An 8667-nucleotide genomic window follows, 5' to 3' on the forward strand; every position below is an offset into this window, starting at 1 on the left:
TGTGCGGCATATTTTCAACGTTTATATGCCCTGAACTTCTCAGAGTTTAAACTTACACTAATTTTCTTAACTAACCCTACCTCGAATGAAAGGTTACCACAGATTTAAATGTAAACAATATACACGTGTTTATTTATTGGTAACATTCCCAAGTTCTGTCTCTGCGATATGGAACACAGAGAGCATAACTGGGAACCAGTATGTAAACCAAATGAATTTTCTATGAATATTCAATTACACCCCAAAAGAGGCGTGTTTTGAGAAACAGCTGTATTTACAAAGTGCAACCTATAAGCGGTTTAAAGTAGATTTGGTCAAAATATTTATATTGTTCATTGATCTTTGGTAGATGTCTTATGTTTTTTTCGTATAACACCATTGTATACAATGATGTGTGTTTGTTTATTCTACATTGGCTAGAGATATAGGAGAGGGTTGAGATCTCACTAAAATTGTACAGCGAGATAAAAGATTGGTTCTATTAAAACGTGGTAACCCGCTCCATAAATTTGTTATTTACATTACATTTATAGATCAAAGATCAGCTTAAATTATAAGTTTCATTCCACTGAAATATTAGATCGACAAAGTCTTTTGCAAAAGTATTACTTTCAGTATTAGTTATAGACCTTAGTTTTGTGAATGTATGAGCACAATCACTCTTAAACATTTCGTGAAAACAGATAAAAAAACAACTTTATTTTGTAGATATGTTAATGATATGTTAATGATATGAAACAGGAAGAAAACATGTGATCAACTCATTGTATACATTTTCTAAACAAAGTTCTACAGACAAATTTGCATCTGCACTCCATACTATGGCAACGCAAATCTTCTCATCGATTGTAAGTACGTCATCAACAATAGCCAACTATGCACGATTAGGACTAGCTTCTCAAAATGAGTTACCGGATATGCTTCGAGAACTCTTATTGATAAAAGAGCCTCCACATCTGTTGGAATCTCACATCAATACCAACACCTTCTTATTAAAAAACTTAAAAGCATATGAATGGAAGATTATCAGAACTGTTCGAGAGAACTCGTATCATGATTGTGATGTGCCGCTTATGTACAAGATAATTAGAAATCTAAACATAGTGCCAAGTCCAACCCAAGGCTGGGATAATAAAACGCCACCATCTGCCTCTGAGATAACAATAGGCGATGACGTTGAACGAATTAGGCGAATAAGAAATGAGATAGTTCACAGAGGAAACACAAATGTCCAAGACTCTGAATTAGCCAAATATTTTTCTACATTTCAGAGAATTGCAAGCAGGCTTGAGTCATATCTTTCGAAGCCTGAAAAAGAATTTGTGTCAAAAATAGAGATTGCTGAAACTTGTTGTATAGACAAAGATACAGAACAACGATATCTCAAACGATTAAACGAATTAGCTGAACACGAGGCACAACTTTCCATGAGCGTTGCTGAAGTTTACCGGGACCTAGATAGTCTACGTTTAAACAGTAGGTTACCTTTTGATTGATTCATATACAACTTAGTAGTCATATAAATTGAAACCGGAAAATAATCGAATTCTTTTATTCGATTACTTATTTCCCGAACATTTCATACGTCGTTTTCATGGGTCATGAGTATTAAGTTTATTTCCATATAAAAAGAACATATGTGTGATATTTCTTACCAATATTCCCTCAGACGACTTTTACATATATCTATATTTGTTATTGACGACAATCATCGTAGAAAATAGTTCTGCAATCGTGTTTACCGAACCTTTAATACTTTTTTTTACAGAAAAAAAATCGCAAGGGTAGAGAAAAACACTGAAATATATGATAAATTTAAGTGTCTGTCATCGTCATTTTCTAAATCTGTGTAACTTCTCCATTTATACTGTTTACCTTACAACAAACTTATTTTCATTTACCTGTGTTTAATATTTTATTTGGCGGCATTTTGATCAAGATTATGTTTGACATTCTGAAATTATTTATTAATAATATCTCACAGCGGTTGCCTTTATGTATTCACCCGTTATTATATTGTTTTTGTATTTACATTAATTGTGTCATATATTAAGGTAATTCGTTCAGTGTTTGTTCACATGTGTTATATGTGTTTCAATTTAGTTAAGCCACTTCAATTGACAACCCATTCGTTCTGTGTCTGTCCTATGTCAAGACCCTGTAATTCGGTAGTTGTTATTTGTTCATATCCATCATATTGTAATATTTTAATATTTTGTAAATATTGACCTCTAGTTAGTTTGATTTTATAACTGATTATTTTGTGTACAGAGAAAATTAATGACGCAAGGCTAATTTGACAAGTTGCTAGTTTATTATCTGCAGTTAAAGTTGAACTGTCAGATGTGATTAAGACCAGAAACGATGTCCTGGTGTGTAGGGTAATAAAATTAGCTATGCCGATTTGTTTGTCTAGAGATGAAGTAATTAAACTCTATGATAAGGTCAGTTGGTCAAGCGACTAGCAGATTGTGTATCAGCTGTGATAATGTAAGGATGTGTATTCCTTGAAGTCTTGAATCAGTTAGATTCTGAAGGACTTGTATTTAAAGTTTATATGTTTAAACTTTGTCAATGTGTCTGAAGTTATGTACATTTGTTAAAAAACTTGTATATATCAATACCGTATTATTTAATTACTGGGAATTTACCACAGGATATATTGTCGTGCCATAGATGGCTATGTCCGTCCGGCTGTGTCGGTGTTGACCTCCCCTCGATCACGTTACAATATGTAATAAAAAATTAATGTGACTTTATACATACTATACGGTCTGTGTGTTGTCATTGCCGAAGACCGTTTGATGACCTTTAGCTATTCGTTAACTTCTGTCATTTTATGTTTGGTCTCGTATGCAATTCTACTACATCTCTTTATATCTTTGTATCTATGTAAATTCCTTTCACCTAGTCTTTGACGCGTTAAACATTTACTATTCAGTATGCCGAGTGACTATTTTATTTCTTGTTCTTATTCACTTTTAGCTGGTGGGGAGGGGGTGGACTCAATATTCTCCGGAAGTGTAAGAAAATTTCGCACCCCAAGTGGTACCTGTCGTGTGAATCCTGTTAGTACAAATGAATTATAAGTTTAACTCGATAGGTCAGATTCGGGGAAAATGTTCTAGGATTGTTGTTATGCCAGTTTGAACATATTACTTGTCAATTGTGAAACGGATACCCCATAACAGATAAATAACTCGTGATGACGTCTTTTGGAAGGAATGATTTCAACGTAACCACTTCGAAATCTTGGTTAGAGAGTTTCCTTGTGAGCAGCAACATTAAAGGGAAACATGATTAGAAATTTAATCCCTGGAATATCTTATCCACTGGCCGATATAAAATCTGTATGGTGGCGCTGCTGGAATGTTGCTACATAGAAATGGAAAGTTTACAATAGGGAAGCTAAAATCATCTCTTTTGTCGAAAAGGGCTGTTTTCAACCGACCCTCATTATCAATTTCTCTAGATGTAAGTGAGGATATGAGACAGATGTATCTGTATCTGTTGTATCCTTTATATCAAGTCGGATGGGATAAACATGATAGATGCATTCAGCATACAATACATATATAGTCATCAAATTTGAATTATTTAGTGTTATAACTTCATCTATATAGCGGAAAGTAAAATTTGAAGGATACTACTAACTTCTTTTCTTTCTTCATAAACAGTTTCTTTCAAGACGACAGCCTCGTATTGTTACATATGAATGTATATTAAACATCTACCGTTGTCTTTACATTTTGATTGAAATTTTGTATGTTTTTCATTATAGTGCAGGGGAATGTTTCAACACTTCAAAGGAGAATAGACAGTGTAACAATGGAACAAGACGAGGTGATTCGGAGGAATATTAGAGGTAAACATTTTCTCATAGTCGACTGAATTGCAAGAGAATGTATTCGCATTTATTTATTAATTTTACTTTACATAAAAGGTATAATAAAAACTTCGTGATACAATTAGTAAATTGAAGTCAAAACCAAAAACGTTTCATGTTATTTAAATATATGGGCAATAATACAAGTCGAAACTAAAAATTTTATGCGACAAACATTTTTAGGCTTGACATAAAAATTCAATAAAGCTAACACTCACTGGTTTGTCCACATTTCCGTTGTAATAAAACTGTTTACTAGTGATATATTTTAATTTGGTATAGATTTTACTTAAATATTAAGTAATGTTATCAAAAATTGCCCATTACTTATATTACATTGCCAATCATTTACTGAAAATTCACAATAAGGTCTTAGGATTAAGCTAAAATTAAGTTTCACGTGGGATTCAAATGAATTTAAGTTCACGTGAAATTCATGGGAGAAAAATTTGCCTGCATAGATGTTAAGAAATTAAGTTAATAGTAAACATGTAATTCCTTGCATAATACAATAAATCGTTTTGACAATTTTATTTGTTAGCTATATCAATTTAACAACAAAATCATGATTGTAGTATCTGATATCAACTGTGAAATGGATATTCCATAACGGTCAACAAATTCATGATGGCGTCTTTAAATTTACAAAGTGATAAATTCAACTTCACCACATTGAACCCATGTACGTATATTGAGTAATGATTAATCCTTTTATAACTGTTAGCCATTTATTCTATAGATCAAATTGAAAAGGAATTACACAAATGGAAGCAAGATGATGATAAGTTTGTACCCACAAGAGCGGTTCAATTTGTATTAAATTGTCTGAAAAATGAAAACTGCGTAACTGTTGTCGGAAGCCCGGGGATAGGCAAAACGGCTATCACAAGACACGTTGCGTTAAAGATGGAAGGCTTAGGATATACTGTCATTCCAATAACAGTTCCAACAGATATAAGAGACTTTTACCAGGCTGGAAAACCAACAATTTTTGTTGTTGATGACATTTGTGGTAATTTTACAGCTAATCAAAATATGATTGACAGCTGGAAACAGTTACTTGGTGTTGTTGAAAGAATATTAACAGAAAACAGGGATAAGTGTAAAGTGGTTGTGTCTTGTAGATCAGTAGTTTATAAAGATAAGAAATTTAGTGTCTTAGTCCCATTTAAATCTTGCAAATCTTGTAATATGAGTTCAACTGAATTACAGTTATCGAGGTCTGAACGAATGCAAATAGCCTCAGTTCACTTGGGCCAACTTGGGTATGAAATAGCTCAGAAGTGTCCCTATGACTTCTTTCCTCTTTTGTGCTTTCTTTGTAGTAGACAAGAAAACGTCGATATCAAAAAATTCTTTAGTAATCCCTTTTCAGTATTTAAGGACGAGCTTGACAGCCTTTATTGTCAAGGAGAAGATGGCAAGTGTAAGATATGTGCTTTATCACTTTGTGTTATTTATAAGAATGAATTAGAGGAGAAACACCTTACAACCAATGATCCCACTGTCCGTGTTATCATAGATAATGTTTGCGAAGCATGTGGGTTGAACATAGGAACTTCCAGAGTTAAAATCAAAGAAGAATTGGAAACACTTGTAGATTCGTATCTAAAGAAAGAAAGAAATATGTACCAAACAGTCCATGATAAGTTTTTTGATTTTCTGGTTTATTACTGCAGTACCAAAATGTTCAGTTGTCTTGTTGAACACGCAGTTAGTAGTTTGATCAATGAACGGTTTCTCTGGAACAAAATACTTGATAAGGAGGATAGAGATATAGACGAGTTTATCATTATAATTCCAGACGATAAATTATCATTGTATTTAAACAGGCTTGTCAAAGACTGGTCAAAAGAGAAATTAAGAAAAGTGTTTGTTGAAAATATTAATATGAAGAATGAAAAATTTAGGGACGCATTACTAACTGATTTAGCGCAGCGTGATTTAGCAGAACAGGAACAACTTGCCAACATGACACAGATGTATAACGGGACACTTATAAGTTGCTTAGAAGTCTGTTGTCGCCAAGAATATACCAATTTTTTACCGTGGATTTTAAAACAAGGTGTTGCCGAAGCTCAAAGTAATAGTAATTTGACACCAGCTAGTTCAGCGTGTTTAGTAAATAATAAAGAAATGATAGATAAACTATTAAGTTTAGGGGCAGAAATCAACAAATCAGGAAGCACAGAAATGACACCAATACATTCCTCACGCTGTTACAATGATCTCAAAGTAGGTGTAGTAAATTTATTAACGGAACATCGATCCTGCATCAACAATCAAATGTTCAATGGTTCAACTCCGTTTCTTTTAGCTTTATCTACTAATCAAAATATACAAGTACTGAAGATACTTCTTTACAGTTCTGCGAATTGTAACATTGGTCTCTACGACAGTAAGACGATTAGGAATAAGATGGAATTGGTAGAGGTTTGGACAATGGAAGAAGAGATGGCATTTTGGTCGAATTGGTTTACAGATAACTGCTTACCTGTTGTTGATGAATATGTTAAACAAGAACCAGACAAAATACTTGAGATCATAGGGGGAGCTACACCACTGCACATGGCTTGTTTTAAAAATGACATTCAAATCATTGAACTTTTATTGGACAGAAATTCCATCATCAACATAGGTAAAGAAGATGGTGCGACACCTCTTTTGTTAGCTTGTCAGTTTGGTTTCGCTGATGTTGCAACAATACTGCTTGAACACGATGCCGACCGGGAAATTAGAAGAAATGATGGAAAAAAAGCAAAAGATATGGCAAAACAAAATAATCATTTGGAGATAGTTTCTTTGTTAGGAAATCCTAGGTGGAGAATGAATATTGAACTTTTTTACCGAGACCTAGATAGTCTACGTTTAAACAGTAGGTTGCCTTTTCATTGATTCACATACAACTTAGTAGTCATATAAATTGAAGCCGGAAAATAATCGAATACTTTTATTCGATTACTTATTTCCCGAACCTTTAATACGTCGTTTTCATGGGTCATGAGTATTAAGTTTATTTCCATATAAAAAGAACATATGTGTGATATTTCTTATCAATATTCCTTCAGACGACTTTAAAATATATCTATATTTGTTATTGACGACAATCATCGTAGAAAATAGTTCTGCAATCTGCAACCTTTCATACTTTTTTTTACAGAAGAGAAAAACACTGAAATATATGATAAATTTAAGTGTCTGTCATCGTCATTTTCTAAATCTGTATAACTTCTCCATTTATACTGTTTACCTTACAACAAACTTATTTTCATTTACCTGTGTTTAATATTTTATTTGGCGGCATTTTGATCAAGATTATGTTTGACATTCTGAAATTATTTATTAATAATATCTCACAGCGGTATACTACTGTTGCCTTTATGTATTCACCCGTTATTATATTGTTTTTGTATTTACATTAATTGTGTCATATATCAAGGCAATTCGTTCAGTGTTTGTTCACATGTGTTATATGTGTTTTAATTTAGTTAAACCACTTCAATTGACAGCCCATTCGTTCTGTGTCTGTCCTATGTCAAGACCCTGTAATTCGGTATTTGTTATTTGTTCATATCCATCATATGTAATAAAAAATTAATGTAACTTTATACATACTATACGGTATGTGTGTTGTCATTGCCGAAGACCGTTTGATGACCTTTAGTTTACAATAGGGAAGCTAAAATCATCTCTTTTGTCGAAAAGGGCTGTTTTCAACCGACCCTCATTATCAATTTCGATAGATGTAAGTCAGAGGATATGAGGCAGACGTATCTGTATCTGTTGTATCCTTTATATCAAGTCGGATGGGATAAACATGATAGATGCATTCAGCATACAATACATATATAGTCATCAAATTTGAATTATTTAGTATTATAACGTCATCTATATAGCGGAAAGTAAAAATTGAAGGATACTACTAACTTCTTTTCTTTCTTCATAAACAGTTTCTTTCAAGACGCCAGCCTCGTATTGTTACCTATGAATGTTTATTAAACCTCTACCGTTGTCTTTACATTTTGATTGAAATATTGTATGTTTTTCATTATAGTGCAGGGGAATGTTTCAACACTCCAAAGGAACATAGACAGTTTGATAAACGAACAAGCCGAGGTGATTTGGAGGAATATTAGAGGTAAACATTTTCTCATAGTCGACTGAATTGCAAGAAAATGTATTCGCATTTATTTATCAATTTTACTTTACATAAAAGGTATAATGAAAACTTCGTGATACAATTAGTAAATTGAAGTCATAACAAGAAAAAGTGTCATGTTATTTAAATATAAGGACAATAATACAAGTTGAAACTAAAAATCTCATGCGATAAACATTTTTAGGCTTTGCATAAAAAATCAATAGAGCTTACACTCACTGGTTTGTCCACATTTCCGCTGTAATTAAACTATTGACTAATGATATATTATAATTTGATATAGATTCTACTTAAATATTAAGTAATGTTATCAAAAATTGCACCTTACTTAAAAACCAAAGCAGTATTGCATAATTAATGTTTTGCAAATGATGTTGTAAATTCTTTAATTTTCAAGATAAGAATTAGTGTATTTAAGATAATATACTGAAAATTCGCAATAAGGTCTTAGGATTAAGCTAAAATAAAATTTCACGTGGAATTCAAATAGATTCAAATTCACGTAAAATTCTTGTGAGAATAATTTGCCTGTAAAAATGCTAAAAAATAAATTTAACAGTAAACATGTCATTTCTTGCATAAGTATCTGATATCGTCATTGAAATGGATATTCCATAACGGT

The 8667-nt window shown here is 32.5% G+C and overlaps 1 long non-coding RNA gene across 1 annotated transcript; it reads left to right on the top strand.

Moving 5' to 3' along the window:
* The first annotated feature begins 719 nt into the window (after positions 1–719).
* On the top strand, positions 720–6726 carry LOC143075850 (uncharacterized). Its single transcript, XR_012978434.1, has 3 exons — positions 720–1476; positions 3782–3865; positions 4626–6726. It is a non-coding gene; the product is annotated as an uncharacterized LOC143075850 (long non-coding RNA).
* Positions 6727–8667: the final 1941 nt, after the last annotated feature.

Source organism: Mytilus galloprovincialis, chromosome 5 (genome assembly GCF_965363235.1).
Source record: "Mytilus galloprovincialis chromosome 5, xbMytGall1.hap1.1, whole genome shotgun sequence".
Lineage (NCBI taxonomy): Eukaryota > Metazoa > Mollusca > Bivalvia > Mytilida > Mytilidae > Mytilus > Mytilus galloprovincialis.